The sequence below is a fragment of the Lissotriton vulgaris genome, chromosome 7, assembly GCF_964263255.1.
Source record: "Lissotriton vulgaris chromosome 7, aLisVul1.2, whole genome shotgun sequence".
Classification (NCBI taxonomy): domain Eukaryota; kingdom Metazoa; phylum Chordata; class Amphibia; order Caudata; family Salamandridae; genus Lissotriton; species Lissotriton vulgaris.
Genome location: NC_141695.1, coordinates 835635652 through 835662291, shown reverse-complemented (window position 1 = coordinate 835662291; position 26640 = coordinate 835635652). Strand labels below are relative to the sequence as shown.

The 26640-nt window shown below is 45.3% G+C and overlaps 1 protein-coding gene across 1 annotated transcript in view; it reads left to right on the top strand.

The window, feature by feature from the left end:
• Positions 1-15621: 15621 nt before the first annotated feature.
• Positions 15622-26640, top strand: part of MAFG (MAF bZIP transcription factor G) — a 164879-nt gene continuing 153860 nt past the window's right edge. Inside the window, exon 1 of the mRNA XM_086931176.1 lies at positions 15622-15748. The gene's annotated coding sequence lies outside the window, so the exon portion shown is untranslated. The remainder of the gene's footprint in view (positions 15749-26640) is intronic.

Genomic DNA, 26640 nt, shown 5'->3' with positions numbered 1-26640 from the left:
AAAGGCAGTGGAGCACTATTTAAATATGAGATCAATGAACTGTGCAGTACATAATAGAATGCTGATTGAAATGGTATCGTCTAGACCAGAATTTTTTCCTCTTAAACTACCAGATCTACCACCAAGTTAGAGGAGTCGCAATGGGGGCCTGCTTCTCCCCCAGCTACTCATGTTTGCACATGGGGCTGTGGGAGGAGAAGGTCCTAAGGTGTAATTATAAGGCGACCATGGATGAACATGTTATCATCTATCTAAGATACATTGATGATCTGTTCTTTATTTGGAAGGACACAGAGCAGAGTGCGAATCAATTTGTCAACATGCTAAATGCCTGAACCTACACTTCACATCGACTATTAATGCCGGATAGGTATGTTTTTTAGATGTGGAGGTGTATGTGGATAATAATTCCTTAGCAACAAGGCTGTATAGAAAACCTACTGCTGGCAATACTGTACTCCACGCATCGAGTCACCATCCGCTGCACCTGATACGCAGCATCCCATATGGCAAGATGCTACGTATCAGGCGTATATGCAGTTCCGACGTGGAGTGCGAGATTGCACAGGAAGCCAGAAAATGTCGTTTTTTGGCCAGGGGCTACTCCGCAAACATGATTGACATTGCTATTAATAAAACTAAAAACATGTCTAGAAGTGATGCATTGATCCCTAAAGCAACCTGTGCAGAGCAATATCAGGTCTAGCACTCAATATAGGATCGTTCTAACTTTTAGCAGGCAACATCTGGAGCTCAGGAAAAACTTTAACCATAACTGGAACCTGGTACAGGGGGTCCGGTTATTGGAGACTCTGTGTCTAAGAAACTAAAACTCACATTCAGGAAGTCATTTTCAATGAGCAATAGCCTGGTTAGTAGAAGCCCCGAAGTGGCCATTCCAATTACTTGGATAGCCCAGGTCAAAGGTTTTAGAAAGTGCCCAAGTTGCAAGGCGTGTAGATTCGGATGCAGCAAAACCCATTTTTCCAGTCCATTCAAATCAGAATCAATCATGATTAACAAAAGATTAACTTGTAAGACTGAGTTTGCCATCTATGTGCTGGAGTGTCCTTGTGGGCTTAGGTATGTGGGTAGCACCAAGCTACCGGCCCTCAAAAGGATACTCCAGCACATAAGGGCCATCACAGGGAAAGATCAAGCGTACCCAGTCGCTAGGCATTTCGAGCAGATCCACAACAGTAAACCGAATTTCCTTCACAATTATGTGATAGACATGGTGTTACTCATGCAAAACTGTGCCTCCTTGAAACCCGATACATATTAGAGCTCGATACTAAAACTCCAGCTGGATTAAATACTAGCGAAGATTGTTAAACCTGTTTATAGTCTCCCCTTTACAATGATCATTGGTAAGAAATTTTAATGTGGGCTCACATTAATTGAATTTTAAGAATTACAGCTGCTATGAAAATGGTCTGGTTTTGCTCATGAATTTAGTCATTGTATTTTTTAAGAAAAAGATTTTTTGAAATGATTAACAAATATTTATTTAAAATTTAACATACTCTCTTTGTGGAATAGTATGTGTAAACAGGAGTACCTATAATGGGTTTCCTTGTTTACTAGGATTTTATAATTTGCACTGTTTTGCACATAATTTTTAGTAACTGCATAGTGTATGATAAATACAGGATACGTTTTATGACTGTCTTGAGAGGAAATGTTTCCCACTTGGGCTTAATTCAGGGCATAACTCTAAGCAAAGGCAAAAAGAAAGCGATCTACTTGTCCTTTGTGCGCAGTGATTGGAACAGTTGGTTTATGAATTAGCACCCTCAACACGAATGAAAGTGTTCATTGTCAAATCACGTCCCAGAAAAGTGAAGGGTTTGATATTTTATACATACTGTATCCAACAACAAATATTGTGAGTTTCTAAAGGATAGCATTACCTTTTCATATTTTTAAGGAAACATTTTTATTCAATTTTTAATATATTTATATATTTATTGAATGACGCTTACAATGATTTAGCATGATATTTTGCACAATTCTCATGTGGAAGCTGCTACTAGTAACTTGCTGCTTTCTATGCCGAAATTTGCACCATGACGTTGTCAATTGCTGTTCAAGCACTTTAAATGCCGCCTCTTCCTATTGCAACACGTCATGTGATCAAGACCCAAGTGGGGGTCGAAACGCGCAATGGCGGACTTCTTGGGTGATTTAATAAAGCACTTTTGATTGGCACTTACTTCTGGGTCCACTCTTCGTCATTTTCTGCCCAGGCGAGGCAGATTTAAGCGGCGATTTACATATATATATATGTATATATATATATATATATATATATCTATCACATAGTACATAATAAATGCATCGTATTTAATTATCACATAAGTAGAGGAGTCAGTGTACATGGCTTTAGGCCTCTTTTCTATCAGAGATATATATGTCACAGTATGTAAAAATGACTATAAGGAACTATTAAAATATGTTTAGATTTAAAAAAATACTATATGCCTTTCTGGGTATCTGTAGATAGACAGATAGACAGACAGACAGACAGACAGACAGACAGACAGACAGACAGAAAGATAGATAGAGCCAGTGCGCACATATTTAGACATGACAAACTATTCTTCTCCTGGCATGGAGATGAGGTTGTTGTTATGCATGCGTCATTGTACATTGAACTATGCTTCTTGTTATAAGTAGATATATTAATATCGGGGGAAAAGTTGTATATTACACCACAAGACCACAAGATACATGTGTATATCAGACTGTGTTGACGCTGCTGCTTCTGTGTACACATGGATATATATATAGAGGTGTTTTGACTAGTTACTAAAACTTTACTAATTGTCATATGCACATATGTATGCATAGGTTAATTTATTTGGTGTAAAAAAATGTGAATAGTTCACCACAAGATCCATGTGCATATCAGAAGATGTAAATATTCCTCTTTCATTGTACATATGGGTATATACAATGTCCAGCATGCAGTGGGGCAGCAGGAACAGCACAAGGAGCTTTGCACCTGTGAGGCAGAGGAGGGGCGTGACCACGTGACTGGGAGTGGTCACAGCTGATATAACACCACAGCAATGAACCCGTGACAAGGATACAACTGGAACAGGCACTGATGAATCCATTTTAAGGAAGAAACGCGTCTGCCTAGCGTTTCAGGAAACCCTTTTTATGCTTGTGCAGCTACAACAAATAAAGCCGCTTTTGAAGTCCCCCGGAGCATGGTCACACTTTTTCCTGGTGGAGGGAAAAGATTGGAAGCTATGGGTATATATATACATATAGGGGGGTGTACTCCAGCCATTACAATTTTACTAAGTGTTATGTGTATATATGTATGTATGTTAATTTTGTTTTTGTTAAAAACAGTTATACTCCCTACAACCGTTGACCCATCCCTCCTCTATCTGACTCATTCGAAACGTTCTGACGTCTATGAACTCCCAAACATCCTTTTCAAAATTCCCCCTCCTTTTTAGCCAGTTCTTCCAACTAACAGGCACACATGTCCACTACGTGGTCTTGCTAGAATCGGTGGTATAAGTAATATTAGAACATTGGAATGTTGGGAGCTCCATTGAAAACAATGGAGTGCTCTGGGCTTATAATGGCTGGTATAAGCCTGAAGCTCCAACATTCCAATGTTTCTTTGTTCACAGCTCTGGCTGTGAACAAAGGGTTCAGGGAACCTGAGGGGATTCCGATCCCTCACGCTCCCAAAAGGCTTTGTTTTTTTTGTTAGAACATTCTGTCCTCTAGTGACAGAATGTTCTAATAGCCTTATAGGCCTTCGTAGATGGGCTATACCGCTATTAAAGTCCCTCTCCCTTGTTAAAGGCCCTCGCCTTGGGCTCGGGGCCTTTAACGCTTGAGAGGGCCTTTAATAGCCGGTATAACCCTCTACGGCGGGCTATAAGGCTATAGGATGTAGGCGCCTATAGGTAATTACACCAATTTTTTTTAAAGGAATCTTATTAGCAACGGTGCTCAAGGGTTAGAGAGAACCACCTGCCTCCCTAAGTTGTGTTGCAAAAGCAGCAAGACATCATGAATTGTAAACCCAAGCACACAAAAAATTACAACTGGTAGTTCCAGTAGTTGCTTAAACATAACACAGAATAAATAAATCCATTTTCCTCTTTTTCTTGTTCTCTTTAATAGATCTTCATGTTTTCAATAAGTGAACAGTTCCCTAGCCAACATGTGTTTCGTCGCCTCAGTATGCTTGTACATGCGACTTGTTCACGGTTGAACAGATTCACTCTATTGGCTTCCTAAGTGTGGCGATAATTCCAAGCCACACTACTCCTGTGGCATAAGGCGAAGTCCTATTGGTGACTGCTCGATTGATTCCTGCCAAAAACGTCCTGTTCAGTTTAGCAGCAATCTAAGTCTCCCGTTCTGTGGTTTTCAGATGAGAGCCGCCGATACGCGACAACTCCTCCTTACACCAGACTCCAAATGCGAGCGATTGGTTTACCTGCAGTGACCACTGGAGGGCAGCAGAGCGACGCGCTGACTTCTAGCTGTGGTATTTGAAGCTGTGTGTGATCTTGCACAAAACGTGCTCTAACACCCCTCAATAATATGTTCTGGCTGCTTTTAAAGGGTTTACCCGTGTGAGGGGAGGGACACTGCAGGGGAGGGGATAAGGGTAGTGCTTTAAATGGGCCGGTACTCACCGGTACTGAGTACTGGCTCTTCCAAATGTTACAGCCATCAGTACCGGCACTTTTCTTTAGTCAGGAACAGTACCGGTAACCTGATTGATGGCATGACAGGCTAAGGTTTGCTATCGCCTCGAATGCAGAACAAATGCCTCTTTGCATCTCCCAGCCGCACTGAGCCTCTGAAGATGACTTTTGCCAACGTCCAGTAGCGCATATAAGAATCTCCCCACACTGCAGGGGTTGGGGAGGGCTTGCATCACGCTGTGATTAACAGTGCAGGGTCTACGCAGACCCTGCACTGTTGATTAGGCGATAAACAACCATTCTGATGCAAGCTCCCACCTCGTCCCCCCTTTCAGTCAGGTGCGTGAAATGACATGGGGCTGTAATCCAGTCCATTTAAAGCGAGTGGCAGCTGGGTTTCTTATGTCTGTTTTTTTCAGCACAGGAGCTGCTTTCCTTTGTGTGCCCCATCAACACTAATCGCAGGCGACAGATCCATGGGTGTGAAGGTAGCCTTGCCCAAAGAGCAAAGCAGGGAATGCTGCAGCACCCCAGGAACTGGATCTGGTTGGGGGAAAACAACATTAACATAGAAGGAAGGGAGAGGGAGGAATGTGAAAAAAGTCAGGTGATAGCTGAAGTTAGAATTGCCACTTTTTTCAGACAAAAATACCAGATATTTGTACAGTTTCAAAATGGGTCCTTAGGAATTGTATTTTAATAGACAAATCGTGTAAAGTAAAAAATCTGCTGTATTTCTTGAGGTAATGGGTTTAGCTATTGATGAACCACACACAATTACAATCGAATCGCCTCTTTTAATGCGTGAAGCAGTCTTATAAAGAGAGATGAACTATTAGCCTGAAATTTAGCTTAAAAAGCTGCCTTACAGAATTTACAGGGCGCAACGGAGCATGCGCGCACACATTCACATACACGTACACACATACACGCACACAGTCACACATACATAAAAACACACGCACTTTCACAGCTTGGGAATAGTTTTGTACTTTTGAAGTGAAAAAATGATTTATGCTTTTATTTAAAATTAAATATAGGGCAACAAATTACTGGCCAGGTGACAAATTTAGGGTATGGGTACATTATGGAGGAGAGAGAAGATGAGGCAAGTGGAGGAAAAAACAGTGACAAGATGTAAGACTTGTGGAGAAAGTAAGATAGAGGTGGCAGTAAGAGGGGCAGAACCAGGGAGAGAAGGTTGGAGGCTGGGTAGAAATGAGAGGTGAACCGAGAACAAAGTACTGTCACTTCTTATTTTGATCACTGTTAATATTGGAACTTCACTACTGCCTAGCAGAGTACCAGTACTCATGAAAAGTAAGCTGATTGGCTGCTGGTGCTGGTGAGCACTAGGCTGTCCCAAGAAAAAACTGCCTCTGACAGCCAAGGTGCTTCTGCAGTCCTTAGCTCAGCAGCTTTTGTGTCCATGTCTGCTTATTTCTTTGTGTATGTGCACGTTTGAGGATGTATAGCATTGTGCCAAACAACAACAAATAACAGTATGACATTAAGAAGTTGCAAATATTACAAAAATAGGACATTTTTAACATGTTAAGCTGTTTGGCTTTCATTTTGTGTAATGATGTAAACTGTTTTGTTAACATAAATGCATTTCCGTTTTGTTTTGATATGTGCTGCAACTGGTATAGAAGTTATTATGCATCATCATATCTTGGCCTTAGCCCCGCCCATAGCCCCGCCCACTTGGCACACCTCTAGTTCACTTTAATGAGTACCTGCACTTATTTTTTCCTATTCAAAGCACTGGATAAGGGGGAGGTAAGGCTATGGCTTATGCGAGTATTCACAAGGGACACGTCACTTCTTTCTTCCCACACATCACATCTTTTATACGCTGCTGAACTTCAGAACCCTCCTTGACTCAGCCAAAAATAGACCCAAAAAACTATTCGATCTCATCAAGATTCCTAACTGCTCTCCCCCAACCTCCAAGTTGGAGGATTATACAAAGAAAGCAGCAGATGTCGCTATATTCTTTGATGAAAAAGTGAAATCCCTTGTGGATCAGGTCGCTCATCCTACCCCTCCAGAGGAGCGCAAATCCTTAGCCAGTTGGCAGAACTTTGACCCCATCTCTGAAGATGCCCTTCTCAATTGCATCCTCAAAACAAAGCCCTCCAACCATTCTCTGGACCCCATCCCCAGTGCCATTGACTTCTATACCCATTCTCTTTCCTATTGGACCACTCTGGTCAACCTCTCCCTCTGTCAAGGCTCCCTTCCTGTCTTCTTCATAACTGGGCAGGTCACCCCTCTGCTTAAAAAACCCACTGCTGATGTGAATGACCTCAACAACTTCCGCCCCATCACTAACCTACCCTTTCTTGCGAAGATCACAGAAAGATGTGTAGCGAAACAACTCTCTCGTCCTATCAAGGACAATGATCTTCTTGACAACTGCCAGTTCGGCTTCATCCAAAACTGCAGCACTGAAACAGCCCTACTGCAAGTGGTTGATGACGCGCTGAGGATACTCGATTCGGGAGGGTTCTGTCTTCTAATTCTCCTTGACCTTTCTGCAACACTCTCCTCAACACTCTGCAACAGAGAATGGACATGGATGGCACTGTGCTTAAATGGTTTGCTTCCTTCCTCTCTGATAGATCCCAAATGATCAAAGTAGCGAACAGTCTTTCATCTCCTTTGGCGGTAGGTCAAGGTGTTCCTCAACGCTCTATACTTGCACCCACATTGTTCAATCTCTATTTAGAACCAATGGGAAATCTCCTAAGTAAATCCGGGATCCACTATCATCTCTATGCAGATGACACTCAAATCTACCTCAAGGTTGCCTACACTCACGATCTCCCCATCCTAAGCTCTACTCACGACTCAATTCAAAACTGGATGTCAACTCATCAACTGATTCTGAATCCCTCCAAAACTGAATTCCTCCTCCTCTCCTCCTCTCCTCCTCGCTTTCCCTCCCCCGGTTCAATCATGGATGGATCAGATGAATCTACTTAACAATAAACCCATCATTGTCGACAGCGCAAAATCCCTTGGTGTCATACTCGACAAAAAACTCAATCTAATCTCCCACATCAATTCCATTGCAAAGTCTGCTCGATACCAACTGCGCCTTCTTTGGGGAATTTGTCGCTTTTTCCCGGAACAAGACCTTAAAACCCTGGTGCAATCGCTGGTCCTCTCCAGACTGGACTACTGCAATTCTCTTCTTACTGGCCTCCCCAAATCCCACCTGTCCCCCCTTAAATCTGTTGTCCATTCAGCAGCTCGTTTAATTTATGGGACCAAAAGAAGCGACCACATCACACTAATATTATCCACCCTCTGCTGGCTTCCCATCAAGGCTAGAGCTATCTACAAGACTGCCTGTATCACCCACAAAGCCTTGCACTCCTCCTCTCCTCGCTACCTGGCGAATAAAGTGAAACTCTCTGGAGGCTCTAGACCATCTCGTAATGCGGAAAATGTACTGCTTGCACCTCCCACTTTCAAGAAGGAAAGATCAATGGCCCAATCTTTTTCAGGCAACGCAGTGAGAATCTGGAACTCACTTCTGCCTCAGCTCCGGACCACCACCTCCTCCCAGGCCTTAAAACGGACCTCAAAGTTCTCCTCCTCCTAAGATATCTCCAAATTTATTTCACGCCCTCTCTACTATCTGAAGGAAGAACTCCCATTATTGAAAATTCTATTCTCCATGACTATGGAAGTGCCTTCCCAGTGTGTTCTTGTGGTTGGAGTGTTTGCCATTTATTGCAGTATTATCCTTGTACCTGTATTTGGTACTCTTTTGTAACATGCACACTCCACTTTTCTCTTGTAACACACTATTTGCTACCTCTCACATTTGGTTTGCTTTAGATACTTGCACAAGTGCCACCATTGCCTACTTAACGTTTGTTCTTGTGCTTGAGTGTCTGCCATATATTGCAGTAGTATACCTCTAATTGTACTTTGTTTTCTCTTGTAACCTGCACACGTCACTTTTTCCTCCTGTATTGCACCGTTTGCTACCTCATGTATTTTGTTTGCTCACAATTGTCACGCTTGCCTCTTGTAACTTAGCGTTTGCTTTTGTAATTTGTTCACTTTTAATTTTCTCCTCATGTATCATTACTGTTCCTATTGTGAAGCGCTCTGACGCCTTTGGGTAAAGTCTGCGCTATATAAATACGCATAAATAAATAAATATATAAAAATAATAATTCATATAGCGGACACCAGGGACATGTCATACACTGCTCTTGCGCCTCATATCACACCTTGAGCAGGCAGCGGAGCTGTGATTCGTGCTTGAGGTAATGTCTGTGGTTTCTCACCTCCCCTCGCAGCTTGTGTGTGTTACTACAGAGCTGTGACTCGCGCCCTGCAGCCTGCACACTCCCTCTCTGATGTCCCTTTATTGCTTTCACCGGGCATTAATCCCAGAGCAGACTGCCCCCCCCCTCCAATCACCCTGTCACTTTAAGCGTTTCGGCCCTCATTCCTTTCCATGTTTCTGACCACCCTTGGTCTCTTGTGGTTTACTCATCGGTTCCCTAGTTCCGCTTATGGTACGCCCACTGAGCACGCCGCCCGCTCTCGATATCGCGCTTAACTTTCTCTGCGTTCCGCCTTGCCATTAGATTTTTCTCTGCAATACTGCAACGCAATCTACTGCCTTCCGAATCCCCACCATCAGGTCTTCCCTTGGTGACGGCTACATTGTGATTCTGCGTGCTGCCCATCACAACCTGCACCCATTTCCGACCATGCATTTAATTGGCCCGCTGTTTACTTCAACACACTATTACCCCCCCCCCCCTTTGCATTTTCTACCCATCTGATAACGTTTTCTGTATCGAGCTTCATTTGGCATTCCGTTACTTTGTTTACAAACATCCCTTTCCTTTCTCCCCACTGCCATTATTTGGTAAAAGCTGGTCTGCACATGGTACCTTTGTTTGTGTGTGTATAGCACCGTACTGCCATTTTGCCTCAGTTCTGTCGGACGTATAGCCTAGGTCGCTCACTCAGTGGGTTTCTATTGTGCAGCAGGTGCGTAATTGGGGTTGATCTTCGATCCAAAGTCGTTCACTATCGCCTATTGTCCACAATTGCCCCCAGAAGACAAAGTGCCCTAAAACTCGATGGCTCACATTCTGACCAGAGGCACCCAAGTGTGGAGAAAATGATCCAGGAAGCAAACATTTGTGAGATTTCGAAACGTAGGAAGGCTTTCCAGAATACCGATGGGCCATGATTGGTTAGCTAACATAATATAACATAGCATGCAATATAGAACTGTCTGGCGCGGTTACACTTGCAGTTAAAATTGTCTAGTCAGTTTACAGCAGCAAACTCCAGAATCGCATTCCCCTTCTTATGCAGAAAGGAAATGTCTCTTTCCAAAGTGTTCGGAATTGGTGTCAGCCAGAAAAAAGCAAAAAGCAAAAGACATTTTCCAGAAATATCAAAATAAGTATTTATAAGAGAAGTGTGCCAAGTCTTTTACATCCCTTTTTTTACTGCCTCTTTTCAATTTTGCAAGTAGAAATGTAGCCACCACACAACCGGCCTTCCTATCAAATCGCTCTGCCCTATTTGAGTCTATATTTTCCTTGCTACACCTTTGCCTACCTCCAGCACCATGCAGAGTCCCTATAACCTCGCTCAATGTCCACTAAATCTAGTTCCATGGCAAAAGTCACTAGCATTGTACTTGTAGTCCCGGACACTTCTAATCACTGAGTCTGTGCTGTGCCATTCCATACACATGGGGCTCCATTTACTGAGTCCTAGGTAGACTAGTACTTCTCCAGTACCTCGCCTAACATTGTGATGTTTGGCCCACCTTGAACAAACAAACTTTTTCCGGTACATCAATAAGATTAATTGCTTTATTTTAGGTCTTACCTAAAGGCCTATTGTGCACAACACCAAAAGTTCTAGTCTGCTTTGGGTCAGGTCGTTGCCCATGATTTGTCAGCTTTCTTATCTACTGTAGGAAGGTGGATACCTGACTATGGTTGCCCCCAACTTTTTGCCTGGTGTTTTGCTGGTTTTCCGACTTAGTTGACCTGGGGCCCTGCCAATCAGGACCCCAGGCCTACTGCTCTCTCTCTAAAATGGATTCCATGTACCTTAGGTACCCTTTCAATTGGGACTGGGCCACCTTATGTAATGATGATACTTGTAAAGCGCACTGTTACCCCATCTCGGGGTGTCCTGGCGCTGAAGACCGCTGGGGAACCCGTCCTGGCTTTCCCTGTGAGATGGTCCCTTCTGGGTATCTCCAAGGTGAAACCAGGCATCCCCGGCGTCTGTGGGGGGCCGTTGTAGAGATGAGGCAAGCTTAATGCCCAGAGTTGCCGAGTGTGATCCCTGGTTAGAGTAGGCACCGAGGCGAGAATTATCAAGTCCGTTGACCCTGGTCCACGACCCTGCCGTGCCGGGAATTGAACCCTGGTCCCGGGCCGTTCTCTGCTTCTGGGTCTGCCGCCTCTAACCAGTGAGCCACACCACTCCACTTATCAGACCCTGTAACTCAGGGCATAGGTGTACCCAGGGCCTACCAGGGGCTGAAGCATGTATTATGCCACCCCTGGATGGCCATCTAAATCTGACACAACTGGCTGCACGACAGCTAGGGCAAGGTGGTGTAATCACCCTTTGCTTTAGATATAGTATACCTTTATCTAACCCTAAAAATGGACACACAGATTCCTATCAGTCACTCCTATGGCAGGCCTTGACAATCCTGAAGGCAGAGTGCTTGGAATCGTGTGAGATTGTGCTCTGGCATGAGCTGAGCCCGTTTGCAGCTTGCGGAACCAAGTCCTAATAGCTGTTCCATGATAATGCGTACCATATACTCTTAAGTGCATTATAATCCTCGCGGTTAAATGCTATCTTTGGTATCGCTTTATCGAAACATGTCGAGTAAGGTGTCATACGAATTGGAATACTAACCCCTCGCCAATTCCGGCGACGGGGTTAGCATTCCATCCTTCTAGAGGGACACGACATGTATGTAACTGTGAACCCCGGTTAAAGTTAACTCAAGCCTCAGCATCACAAAATGGATGCTGCCACCACAGACACGTGTCTGACCCCCTGCAGCTGGGAGTCCTTCCAGTGAGGGGAGCTTGGACAAAGGGTTTCCTGTCAGGGGCGATGCTAGCACCATCCCAGACAGGGTTTTGTGTATCCTGGGTAGGTAGGGCTTTACAGGAAGGTGACTGCAGAGTGGCACCCCGGTGCTCACTACGCATCTGCCGGCTAGAACCAGTTTCAGGGGCACACCAGCCCCTGGCCTGGGGAAAGTCCGGCATGGGAGAGGGGTGTAACCACCCCCTTCCTGGTCACACCCCTAGGGCAGGACCTAGTCGCGTACCCACCCCTTTCTTTAGGATAAAGGCAGGAGCGGGGACCCTTCCAAATTAGATCATCTTTGAATCAAGAAACTACTTTCTACGAAAGGAACTCTCGACTTCTTCTCAAGATTTCTCCCTTGTGGCTAAGGAGTAGTCACCCTGCACCCGCAGGCACCATCTAAGAACTCTGCGGTTTGCTGCACGTCCTTCCTCCGGAACCCGACTGACCAGCTCGACGAGACCCGGCTTCCCTGGCACCTCTGACCTCTACCTACCTCTACAGCTAAGCTGAGAACCGTAGGTGCGACGAGACCTCGAGGGACCGGCCATCATCAGAACTGCACGACTTCTATCCAGCACGACAGCCGAGGGATCCTCTGGTGAGTGCTTTGGGGTCCGAGAAGCCCCGACCCTGAGCAGCTCCAGCACTGAAGTCCAGCCTCCCAGCATCCACGAGATCTGCGTGGGGCCCTTCTGCTTTTTGCTGCTCACCGCGCTGTCTGGCTACTAGCCCGCTGGCTTGTGGCCTTCCCGACGACGCCCGACGACATCACCGCTGCTGGTCTGGTTGCTCCAGACTGGCCCTTGCTCCCTTCCAAAAGAGGAGCACCCTGGACCCTCCTGGTCCATTCCAGACGCCATTTTGAGTCCACCACGTGGGCTTGAATTTGCCAAGACTTGTTGCCCCAATCCTGGGTCCAGCGACGTCGACAGCATCAACCATCGTGGGACAGCTCGCACCTCCATCCTGGTCGCCGACAACGCCTCCTGGTCCGTGAGACTGCAGAGCCCAGCGTCGCCCACTCACCTAGTCGAGGTGACTACCATCCGGTGCCATCCTGGTGCCCATCTGATCACTGGCTAGTGATTAAGAACTTGGTCCCCTCTGCTTTCAGGTGTCCTCCATCTTCGATCCAGGCTTGGATCACTTCGAACAATCTTCACTGGTCGCCTGCCAGCAACTCTTTCTTCAGGCTCCTGGTTCGTCAACGAGGATTCCCGACGTCTTTTCAGACCTGCGCAGCCGCAGCCCCTGGGCTAGGTAACTTCGGCATTTCGGTGCCCCAGCATAGCCTCACTATCCAAGGGTCCAGATCCACTGTCGTTTTCGATCTACCTTATCGGGTTCGCCCGAGAACACTAACTTTGCTTTTACTAGCTCCCATAGACTTTGTCCCGCATCCCGCGTGAGAGTGCACACTCTGCACCCGAGTCCCCTAGGCCTCCTACTAGTAATCTGAAGGTTCAGTAAAGTAGTCCTAGCGATTCCAAAGCCTATTAGTCCAGTACTTACCTGCTAGTAATTTCGCATTCCACTTTTGTAGTATATGGTTTTTCGTGCCCCTCGGGCATTTGTGTAAATTGTGCAACTTAAAGTATTTTCGTAAGAGTTTTGTTGTGTGCTTAGTACCCTGTCCTCATAAAGAGTACAGGGCTGTTGTGATCTAAATAAATACACTGTTTATTTTCATAACACTTGTGTGGTGTCCTTTCACTTGGTGTTCAAGGGGTATATGTGATGGTATAACAGCTGGCTTAACACGCCCTCTAGAGTTTAGCCCGAAGACTGCTCGTATCCATGCTACTAGGATAGCTGGTCTATAAGGTTGACTTACAACCAATCACCATAAGGGTTGTTTGGACTGATACATAGTGATCACTAGAATAGTGAACACTGAATATCAGGCCAACTTCTCACATCTACGTCATCTGCTTGCTTCTGTTTCAAAGGCTGTCCTTGCTCTTGTGTTTGCTCCTTCCCCGAAACACATCTTTTTTTACAGTGTTTTTGATTGCATGAGATGTATTCTTCAACTTCTTACTATCAGGGACCTACTTTTGTCTTGCAGTAGTACTTGTGTTTTCCTGCTCTCTCCACCAACCAATCAATCAATCAATCAAGTAATTTGTAAATCGCGCTACCTACCCGCTAGGGTCTCAAGTGCTGCTTGCCTCTCAAATCCCTGTGCTCTCATTGATGCCTCCTCAAGCTCACCAGGGCCTGCCCACCACACTTGTCATTATTTTGGTTTGCAGCTTGACCAAGATGGCTGCACTGTCTAGCCCGACTCTGTGTCAAAGCACATCCTTGAGTCTGCTGAGGCAAGATGTGGTAGGATATCATTGTTGGGTCCTCCTTGTAGTCTTCTTCTGGCCCATTATGTTGGGGAGACTATTTGCAGCTGAATCCCATCTCCCACCTCAATGTAGGCTGAAAGTCATGCATGCAGAAAAACCTTGAGGTAGTAGCAATTCCCTGCTCTCAAGCCTGAGGTCACTCCCAGGAGCGTCAGACAGGCGTGATTATCTACACAATGAAAGCTTAATATTTGAAGCCAGGCAGAGTAACATTTACAATGTGGTTGAAGTAGCATCACATGTTGTGTAAACTGTTTTCCACTCTTTTTTGCTTTCGTTTGAAAGTTGCCCTTGGTACTTCTTTACTCAACAAATTTAAATTTAAACAAGCATTGGCATAGCAAATAGGTCTCGCATTTTGGACCTTATAAGTGTTTAGTTATCCAGCACAATATCCTTGGAGCAACAACATCAAGTGTTGCATGGCTAAACACTTATATGGTCCCAAAGGCGAGACACATGTGCTAAGCCAATGCTTGTTAATCCTTTCCCATCATTCTATCCCCACTCAAAACACTATTACACACAAAAAAACCTAATAGCACATTTCAACCCAAATAATTCACAAGAAAAAAAAATACATATTACTAATTTACCACTTAACTCTACTCTTGGGTTACATAGTAGTCTGCTACTCACTGCAAAGTGATTCAATGCCTCATCAGGGTTAGTAAGCACCCTATAAATACAAGGCTCAAGTTGGGGGGGTACACACGGGTAGATAGCGTCCACCCACAAAGATCTCTGCAGAATTTGCCTTAACCCCTTAAGATATTTTAAAATGCAGACCTTGCAACCAATTAATAGAATAGATGTATTGCATTGTTTCTCCTTGTTGCCAATTTCTTTGTGGTAGAGTTTAAAAAAAATTAATGTAGAAGTTGAGGAACACATTTTTGCGTCGGGTTTCATCACTTTTGTTTTGGCAAAACCATGATGCAAAAGCTCATTTGCTAACTCTCTTAATGTGCTCAAATATACTCATGATGGATCTGCAAAATGTATGTGTGAGCTGTTAAGATCTGATGTTACTTCTTATGATGTCACTTTCCTGTGATATCACATGCCATTAAGTCACTTGCTTACTGTCTAACTTGGTTAATTTCCCCCACTTCTCTTTTTTTAGGACTTGTCCTCTGTATAAATACAATTTACAACTAGACACAGCACTCCAAGAGTAGTCTCTAGAATTGATTACAGTATGACAATAGTGAACTCCAGACACGGCCCTTGGATCTCTCTTGTTTATTTTCTTGTAGACAGATGTCCGGAAATTCTGTGAATTTTCATTCTTCACTAAACATGGCCTCTGTTTCCGCTTGGTATTCTGATATTGTTAGCACTCTAGTTCTTTATTTCTGTATTCTTTTGTGCCTGGGGCTTTAAGACGTAGCATCGCTCTCTCGATCGATCCCCCTGGTTTGCTTCTTCGGGTCCTGGTGGGTTGGGCAAGCTTCATGAATGGGGTCACATGACCAAACATCATGTGACGTCTGCGGAGCGGCGGACAGCGAGAGCGGCGTCTAGGCCTGTAGCGCCTCGGGCCGGCGGAGGTGCTCAGTGGCGGTGGTGAGTGATCGCTTGGCTCTTCTAGAGGACACTCCACCCACTTCCTCAAGGCGACTGTACCCTCCAGTAACAACATTTTTTAGTGAGAGGGGACACACCCCTTTGTAGTGTAGTAACAGTCCTCACCTCGCCCTGGGGAATGACATTACTAACCGTATATTCACAGAATATGTCGCCCAAAACAGAACACCGTTTGAATCCACCAGTAAGCCAAATTAGGGGAAACTAGTATTCACGTGAACCCAAGCTTCAGAGAACATGAATTATCTGACGTACTCCCAGGGAGACCACATTGTCCACCGGCGCCAGGTATTCTGCGTGCCTTGCGCCTAATTAATGGCAAGTGCATGCCTCTTATATGACTCTTTATTACAGACAGGAAGGTGGTGCTGTGTTGGTAACTCCAGTCTTATTTTCCCATTAGATTAGGGCACGTTGATAATGAAACTATAAGTAGCAAACGGCAATATAAACATAATATGATTAATTAAACTATTCACATATGATAAGTGATAACACCCTTGGTGGATAGAAATTTTGCGCCTTCGCTGCTGCTGGTGAATAAAGGAACTGGCCTGATCAATTCACCATTTAGCTCCGTCAGTTGTTGATATGGGGGATAGAATTGTTGCGTGGCAGCAGAGGGTGAGACGAAAAAGAGAGGTGGAAGGAAGGGGGACAATGTGGTGTAAAACGGTACCCGCCGCAAGTAAAATAAATAAATAAAATAAATAAATATATATTTTACACAATTATCGGATACATTGGAGCCGAGAGGGAGGGACATGCTGCTGTCTGCTAGAACAGAATGGAAACACCTCTGTGCTCCCCATAAAGACTGGCGTCCTTGATCTAGGACCCTCACCCATGCCAATTCCGGCCCTGTGATCCGATCCCATTTCACGTTTGCGCTTCTTTAGCTCTTGGACACCTATTTATTTGGAATAGTGAAGCAAATCGCGCCTGGCATTTATTTACAGTGTACATAATATGTAGATCTCGGCCTGCTCCTTATTTTTATGTTCGTGCAGGTTTCTCCATATGTTCGTAAATCTTGCGATCCTGTAACGTATGTGAAAAACTTTTCTTGTATTAAAGACCATCCACCTAGTCGCATCCTCCATTGATTCTTCATTATTTTAGTTAAATCATTGAGTGCTTACAATGTAACGTCGTTCCTTTATATGTTCTTTCTTAGCTCCATATTTGAAGTGTGTACATATGTTGTGAAAATACACTCCTGTTCAGTGAGAAATAAATGGTCTCTACTTCTCTACATCAAGGGTCAAAATACAAATACGGTATCTGCAGCGTGCGCACTTTTTTTGACACTCCGCGAAATATATATATTTTAAAAACGTACTCAAATATTTCATAAACCTTTAAAAGCAATTACTCGTTTTGATTTACTCGCAGCCATAGATGTTGCTCTTTTAAACATTATCTGAATACTGCGTCTCTACCATTAAACACAAGCTGGTTATGACCTACCAATACCACATACATAGACTAGTAGAGTCCAGTGTCTGAAGTGGCAGCTTAGAATAATTTATATGGTAAAATGCAAAGCAGTTTGGTTGTTTATTGTTTCCAACACATTTCAAAGCTGAAACAAGTCACACAAAGAAAATTGACTATAGAGACTTGAAAAGTATGCATTGCTAAAGTATTACTGTGGGGAGCTCCAATTAAACATCCATTTTACATTAGTGTCTCATGCACTATGCAAGACTCGGCACAGCAGAATGCCAACACTCTCTATCTAGGCTGCTGAATTTGTGATATATTGGATTCTTCCACTTCCATGCAAGTTAATGGGACAGTAAAAACTCAGTTTTTCTGCCTCTGAATCCCCCTCCTATGTGTGTTTAAGTATTGGCATGTAGGTTAAGATACACCCTTAGAGACGAGCTCCTTGTTCCCAGCAGTTCTGTCTTACCCCAAAATAATCAGAGTAAAAAAAAAAGTAGCCCAGAATGACACAAACGACAGAACGACACTGTGAGGAGATGCCCGACCACAGAGCAATAGAATCACCAACAATGATCATTGGAAAGTTACCACCCAACGACTCCAAGGAAGACTTCATCCCTAAAGGAATAGAAATTTATCATTTGAGACCCCACTTCCTAGAGGAATGTACGTGGCAATTGTAGCCAGCGGCACCACAGTCCACAGAGCAGTGGAGATCACCCGTAGCACCGTAGCAGAGTTCATTACTTGCGCCTTCCAAACAGAGAAGTGATTAAGTAGTGTGTTCACCAAGAGTTCTCAACTAAACAAGTGTTCTTGTCTTCAGAAAACCACCGTCATCATAGTATTTCTAGAGCATTGGTGACCAGAAGCAACCTAAGTCCCTCACCCCAGTCATTTCAACATGTGGGTGACTCCAGCCTCTGCACACAGAAAACAAACAAGAGTATTCTAGTAAGTCCTACTTATCCATGCTCCTCAGTACCATATGATGAATTGGCTTACCCAGAATCCTCCCTTTTCTTTTTTTTTTTTTAACCTTTGGGCGAGGACACACGGGACTAGATGTTTGGAGAGCTGGAGACTTCCCTGCTGGGCTCTGTAGTCTCAGTTCCTCTGCTGTGTCTCGCTGGGACCTACTGCACGTGGCGGCAATACATGTCTTACCCTAGGCACAAGTCCTAAAAAATAAGTGGGGGGACTAACCTAGTTAGACAGTATGCAAGTGACACCACGGCGCACAACATCACACATGGCATCATAGGAATTGACATCATAGAAAGTGGCATCACAAGCCACGAATTTACAGGAAGTGGAATCACAAGAATTGACATCAGATCTAAAGCCCTCACATATATGTTTAGCAGGGCTATAGTGTACGTTTGAGCGCATTGCGAGGATAATAGTACAGTGACGGGACCGGACCTGCGCCGAGTCGGGCCAGAGTCCTGCCCGTCTGCGCCCGTCCGCGCCAAGGAGGCGCAGGAGGCCCCCCTCCCTCTTTGTTTATACCTCTCAGGCTCTTAGGGATCTGGACTGTGTATCTGTTGCACTACCCCCGCGGACCCTAGACTCCATCTCGGCACTTGCTATAGCGCGGAATGTACATCCTCCTTCCCCTTGTACTAAACAGTTATCTGATCCCAGCACGACTGAAACACGTATCCGGGTCCTATACTTAAATACACGCTCACTGGCCAAGCATCAGGTTGATCTCTTCCTCCTCACAGACGAAAGGCCTGATATCCTTTTACTTACAGAGACCTGGCTGACTGATGATTCTCTCCCTGACATCCTAGCTGCTCTGTCCCCAGATTATTACCTGCTCAACAGGAACCGACCTTCTGGCCGTGCCGGCGGCGGGGTAGCAGCTGTCATTCGTAAGGAGCTTAAATTTACCTCCACGTCCTCTTTCACTCTTACTGACGTGGACAATCTCCTCATTAAGCTAGAGACTGGAGAGGGAGCTCTTACCATTGCCATCCTCTATCGTCCTCCCTACCCTATGCCCTCGTTCCCTACTGCCATCAGTGAACAGCTAGCTAATCTACTTATTTCATCTGCTCGAGTCGCCATTTTTGGCGACTTCAACTATTGGTATAATGATAATGATGCTGGTCCTCATGCGGCTGAGTTATTTGAAGTCCTCACCAGCTTCAACATGAACCAACACGTTATTTCTCCCACTCATACTGGGGGCCACATCTTAGATCACATCTGGACTCATAATCTCACTCCTTCCTACTCTGTGATCACCCCCTGTATCTGGTCCGACCATCACTTGATCAATACAGTGATCACAGTCAGGGGTTGCACTAAGGTCTCTCCCATGGCCGGTGGGACTGCCTGTAAATGGAGTACTCTTGACTCTCAGGCATTTCTCTCGTTCTTGGCTGAGACTCGTCCTTCGCTGTCTAATACTGCGACTGTCCATACTCTGGAGGAAGATCTTACTGGCTGGATCATCAAAGCCAGCGATCGTTTTGCCCCTCCCTCTAGTTTCCCCCGCTCCCGGCACAGTAAGTCCCACAAGAGGTTTAACTCCACCTTGAAAGCTCAGCAACTCGAACTGCGCCAAACGGAACGTAGGTGGAGACGCAATTATCTGCCCATCGACAGAGAGCTATATGTTGCAGCGAGAAAAAAATATAAAGATGCAATTATGGCAGCAAAAGCTCTTCACATTTCGGAAAGGATTCTCACTGCTCATAACAAACCTCAGGAGATCTTTTCAATCATGAGGGAGCTCACGTCTGATGCAAGGACTCTCCCCTCCCAGACCCCGACGCAAGAATCTTGCAATGCCTTAAATAGCTTCTTTATCGAAAAAATCGTCAAGATCAAGAATACTATCCCTTCAGTCCTTCCTGACGATATGCCAGCCTCCCCCCCTGAAAACCCGCTCTCTTTGCTTTCTTTCCCTGCCCTCGATCCCAGTACTTTGGCTAAACTTGCTGCCCGGGTCAAATCCGGCTCGCCCAACGATTGCTGCCCTCCCTCTGTCTTTCGTGACATCTGCCTGTCCTTACCGGACTGCATCTTGCCTTTATTAAATGCTTCATTGTAGGCAGGAGTAGTGCCTAATTCCTTCAAGGAGGCTGTCCTTGTGCCCTTACTGAAGAAGCCTGGAGCTGACCCGGACGATCTCGCCAACTATCTGCCTATTTCTCTTTTGCCCTATCTATCCAAAATCCTGGAGGCACACGTTACCAGCTGCCTATCTGAATTCATCGAGTGTTCCAACTTTCTCGAACCTAATCAGGCAGGGTTCAGACCAGCCCATTCCACCGAGGCTGTGATCCTGGCAGTTATGGATACGCTTAGGGCTAATGCCGATAAAGGCGCTCATCTTACTGGATCTGTCGGCTGCGTTCGACACGGTGGACCATAACATCCTTATCCACCGTTCCGAGCAAGCTGGCATCCGAGGCCTGGCTTCTGCCTGGCTTAAATCCTTCTTGTCGGGCAGAATGCAGGCGGTCCGGCTTGGTCCCTTCACAGCCGCGCAGGTCCCATCCATCTGGGGAGTGCCTCAGGGATCCTCCCTGTCCCCTCTGCTTTTTAATCTCTCCCTTCAGCCGCTCATTTTTTCCTTGAAGAGGTGGAATGTCACCGTATTCAACTATGCAGACGATCTGCAAATCATCTTTCCGCTCAACACCCCCAATGCAGCCCTCGATTGCCAAGCAGTGATGCTACACGTCCAACACTGGATGAACTCCCACCAGCTTAAATTGAACCCGGGGAAGACCGGGTTAATTCTCCCAGGAGACAGTCTTACTCACTGGGGCCCACAGTTTAGGCCGACTGAGCTTGGCTCCCCGCCCGTCCCGGCTAAGTCAGCAAAGAGCCTCGGGGTCATAATCGACTCGGAGCTCTCTCTTAAGCCTCAGGTGGGTGTGGTTGTGTCATCATGCATGTTCCAGCTCAGAAAAATCAGGAAAGTTTCCCACCTCCTGACACCGGAGGCTCTGATACAAGTCCTGATTGCCCTGGTGCTCTCCCGCCTGGATTTGTCAAACTCCCTGTACTATGGCCTACGCAAATTCCTCCTTAATAGGCTGCAGATTGTACAGAACCAAGCAGCAAGACTGGCCTATAAAACCCCGAAGTGGCAATCTGCGAGACCACTGCTTCACAGACTCCACTGGTTGCCGGTGGAGCAGAGGACTGCATTTAAGATCGGCTGCCTGACTTTCAAGGCTGTGTCCGGGACCTCCCCTGCCTTTCTCAAATCACTGGTCGTCCCTTACTGTCCGGTACGTAATCTCCGTTCCTCCCATCGCCTATTGCTAGCTGTCCCTTCTACCAAACTTAAAAAAACTGGCCGTCGTAGATTCGCTTATCTTGCCCCCGCCTTCTGGAATCAGTTGCCCCTCCCTCTCAAATCTGCCAATTCCCTCCTGGCATTTAGAAAACTTCTGAAAACTCACCTTTTCACACAGACTGGCTAGACCCCCGTCTCCCCATCTCACAGCACTCAGCCACCGCCAGGAAACCTTTTGGTGTCAGTGCGCTATATAAGAGCCCCTTAAGATAAGATAAGTGAGCTATGGAAGAAGATATGTGACTTCTATTCCTTGCAATCCCCCAGTTTTATGTAACACATCCTGTACATTAATTCACAAACTTATATAATGTATTGTACATGTAATATGCGTGTGTTGATGTAAAGCGCTCTGACACCCTGCATTGAGATGAGTAGGGCTATACAATAAAAAATAGTAGTATTTACATTATTTCAAACTTTTCATCCGGCTCCTGACCTTAAAGGTAATTATATATCTCAAAGAAAGTATTACAGGGCATTCTTTCTCATTTTTGGGAGAATATGGGATTTCCTCCAATGGAACAACCTTTTTCATTTCCGGATAATTTACTTCCGCAGTTTCTCAAACTTCTTAACCTGGGTCTTCTTGTTCACCAGTTTATTTTGGATGTCATCAAGAATGAGTGGAAAGATCCTGAGAATTATTTTTTGCTGAGATTTATGAAAACGGTTTTTCTTCTGAGAGGCATGGAGAGTGTTCTTCTGCCTGCTGCCCAAGTAGACTCCGCTTTGGCCAATTTGAGGTGTTGTTCTTCCATGGCGAAGGAGAATATTCTCAAAGACCCGGTAGAAAAGAAAATGGACTGTGTCTTAAAGAAGTTTTTTTTCTGGATCTCACATTGCGCTTAGAGCTGATGTTTATGGGGCTTATACAACTCCGTCTTTAACTTAAAGCTTCTCTTTCATATGTTCACATAGGAAAGATTGTCTTCCTTTATTAGGGTTTTTGGAAAGACATATTGAGTTCCTTTATGACATAGCCTTTGATGTGGCAAGATCCTCTGTTCTGGCGTGTGAAGCATCCATTTTGACCAGGCAAAATCTGTATCTAAAGGACTGGAATACACATGTTGGCTAGAAAGCAACTTCTGTTAACCCCTCCCCTGCTGATGACGGAACCGCTCCGTCATCAGCTGCGGTTGCGCTGTGCTTGTGACGGAGCGGTTCCGTCATGGCCCGCCCGCCGCTCATGCGCGGCGCGAATTCCGCGCCTGCGCTGAGCGTTCTATTGAGCGGGCGAGGCCATGACGGAACCACTCCGTCACAAGCACAGCGCAACCGACGCTGGTGACGGAGCGGTTCCGTCACCAGCATGCGCCCGCCGCTCTCCCGCCCCGCCCCCTTAGCACTGCGGCGGAATAGCCGCCGCAGTGAAGGGGTTAAAAGGCTTTTTGAAGGACAAATTGTTTGAAGCAGGTTAAGAAGAGAAGCTCCATCCCCTCTTTAAGGAAAGGAAGCACGCCTTGCCTTAAGAAAAAAATGCCTACAACTTCCATTTCTTTCACGTCCTCTAGATAGAAGTCTTTACGGCAACCATTGAGGAGACAGACATCATATCCTTCCTCCAGATTCCAGATTTCGTTACTTCAGGAAACCGAAATCAGACGCTGGTTCTAAGACAGAATTCCTGACTATGCTGGGTAGCAGGGACTTTTTCTGTGCATGGAGTTCCATAACCACAGACAGATGGGTCCTCAGCATTGTCAAGATGGGTTACCACATAGAATTCCAGACTCCTTCAATGTTGTCAGGAATAATCCTCACCCCTGTTCTCCGGGATTCCATCAAAAGGCAGGCCTCAATGGAGAAAATGTCCTCTCTTTTCAAGAGAAGAGCAATTTGCCCTTTGCCTCAGAGGGAAGGAGGCTGGGGGGTCTACTCAGTCTTCCTGCTCAAGAAATCATCTCAGGTTATTATCTACCGATAGACCTGAAGGCTCTGAAGTTCTTCATCACGGATGTCAAAGTCAAAGATGAAAACCCTTCAAAGGAATACCCCATTAATTCCATCTCTAACGTTCATGATTACCCTGGATCCAATGAATGCTTACCTTCATATCCCTCCTGCTCAGCAGGACTGGAGTTTTCTGAGATTTCTTTCCAGAGTCGTCATTGCAGTTTTGGGTCCTCCACTTCGTCATACAATCAGCCCCTAAGGCTTTCACCAAGATGATGGCTCCTGTTATGGCTTACCTTTACTTACATGGTAGTCCAGTTTACCCTTAGTTAGACGACTATCTTCAGGGGCATATGGAGATATTTGTATTCCTAGTCCCCTGGGCACACCTACATCTACGACCATTCCTTTGGCAGCTACACAGGTTCTACTCTCAGAAGACTCACTCTCTCGTTCACTTGGTTACTCTCTCCAGTCAGGTCTAGGAATAGGAATGGTGGTAGGACACTCGCAACCTGATCAAGGGCATGCATATCAACCAATGGTCCTGGTAGGAGCAGAGGAAGTCGTCCAATTAGAGGGAACTCATGGCAGTCTACAGAGCTCTCCTACAACACAATCTTCATTACCTACGTAAAGTATTAGGGGAGCACCAAATCCAAGACCTTGAATCAAGTACAGTCATCAATTGGTCGCTGGGTAGAGTTCAATCTTCTGAGTTGACATCATCTCCCATCAAGGGTGCAGATAACTCATGTGGCTCAGCTGAGAATGACATTCCCCTCATCACTGAACCTAGTGTCACACAAGATCTTCCTCCAGCCCTGTTGGAAGTTAGGTTGGCCGTTTCTGGAGCTTTATGCATCAAGGAACAATTTCAAGGTTCTGAGGCATTATTCAGGGTTTCAGTAGGAGGAAGCCCAGTGCATGGACACTCGCCTGGTGGATTGCCCAAGAGGCACCTTTATTCTTTCTCTTAATTTCCCTTGACAACAAAGACGTTGCCAAAGATTTAATGGGAGAGAGCATAGATTATCTTGATAGTACCCTCCGTTCTGGCGAAGGGGTTCATGGTTTCCTCTTCTACAGCAACTGGCCACTTGGCCTCTTCTGTTAAACTCGATCTCCTTTCGAGACTCCTTGCCCTCTACATTTTCATCACGTTCCCTGCTTGGAGGTTGAAAGGGAGAACCTGTTAAATAAGGGTCTCCCAGTGACTCTCAAAGCCTACTCTAGTCATTGATATATTTTTCACGAATGGTGTTCCTAGCAGGATCTCTTGGTTTTTTTCTGTTCTTTTTCAACAATCTTGTAGTTTTTGCTGGAGGGCAATCAACTTGATATTTTCTCTTCACTCTTACCCGATCTGTGTCAAGGTATTTAGAGAGTTTTCTGAGCCTCTGGGAGAAATTGATTCACAGAGTTTTAAAGAGTTTCTTTATTTCATGACCTCTGCTAAAATCCTCTCCCACTTGGGGTTTACTGTCTGTTCACAAACCTCTGCCTTTGAGCCTCTAGGGGAAGTTGGTTAGAGATTTCTCTCCTATAAAGTTCTCTTTATAGTGGCTATCACATATGTTCTAAGGATTGGGGAGCTTTCTGCTTTACTCTATTGTCCTCCTTTTCTCAGATTTTCAAGGATAAAGCCGTCCTACGTCTGGATGTTTCCTTTTTACCTAAGTTTTACTCTTCTTTACCTAAGTTTCACTCTTCTTTCATGTGTCCCAAGCGACGATTCTCCCTTCTTTCCTTTCTCTACTTTCTCAGAGGAGGAGAAGGTTCTAAACTCTCTGGATGTTAAACGTACCCTTTCCATTTTATTTTGACAGGTCTCAAGCATTCAGGAAGACTGATCGACTCTTTGTGACTTTTGGGCAAGCAGGCCAAGACATGTCTGCAACTATAGCCACATTGAGTAGGTGGCTGGAGTATACCTGGAGGCTCAACAGAGCTTGTCTGGAGGCAGCTTGATTCATGGTCAATCTACTGGGAGCGTGGCTGCATCGTGGACAGTGTACCATGATGTGTCTCTTTCAGAGATTTATAGAGCATCCACTTGATCTTCGGACTCTACTTTGGGAGACATTACAGCATGAAAAATGTTCTGGATTGTTCTAAGAACTTTTTGGGGATGTTAAGTTCAGTTTTAAAATTAATTGCTTGACAATTTCTATTAGTTCACAGGTTCAGTGCATCAAAACGGGTGTGCATACTTGCTATATAATGCATTTTTTTCAAAGGCTGATTATTTGGTGTACCTCCTGTTGTAATGAATGGACTATTGGTCCAATTTTTCCTTGTTAGTTATTACGTTCCCTCCCCCCTATGAGCCTTTGATTTTGTGTTGATATTTCATGAGGATTCTGGGTAAGCCCGTGCCTTATATGGTACCCATGTGGATGGGTAAAGCTAACTAGAATACTCCTCTGTGTGGGATTTTGTTTTCTGTCCAGAGGGCGGAGTCAGCCTCATGTTGTAACAAGTGTGATTGGTAGGACTAAGAGTAATGAGGATTACCAGTAATTAATCGGGGCATCACCATCATCTTGGTGTCTGTGGAGTATTGGTGACCAGAGGCAGCGGAGCATTGTGGCAGGCAAACTACTTCTCAACAATAGCATTTTCTGTGCTTTCCTAAACAGGAGTAGTTGATCTGTGTGTCATAGTTGGATGGCCAGTGTATTCTACAGCGTTGTGACATTAGCTAATATAAAAAAATACCCCAGACAACATGTCTACCCTATGAAAAAAGGAGCCACCTGACATACCCTGGGATGATGTGCAAGTAAAGGAACATGAAACTGCCTGTTAATCTCACTGAAGAATGGAAACATCTTGAGCATCCTATGGAAAGTATCCCCTTTCAAGATGCCCAGCAGCGCCTAAGCAGGGTGATCACCTTCCAGAACACAATGGAACCACACAGCAATAACCCAGAACCCAGGCAGGTTCCCTACTCGGAGACATATAGCTGCCCATCACACCCTAAGGAAGACCCCCCCCCCCCCTTAAGGAAGGGTGCATCTGATGATGCCCCAAGGGAGATTCCCCCATAAACAGAATGTTCCTGGGAGGGTCTTCTTAATGCATTAATAGAGGAATGAAGCAGTTCCAGAAAGAACCACATCCCAAGGGATTAACGCTGCCCCACCTGCACTGTGGTTGAGACCTACATTCAGAGGCCAGTGAAAGC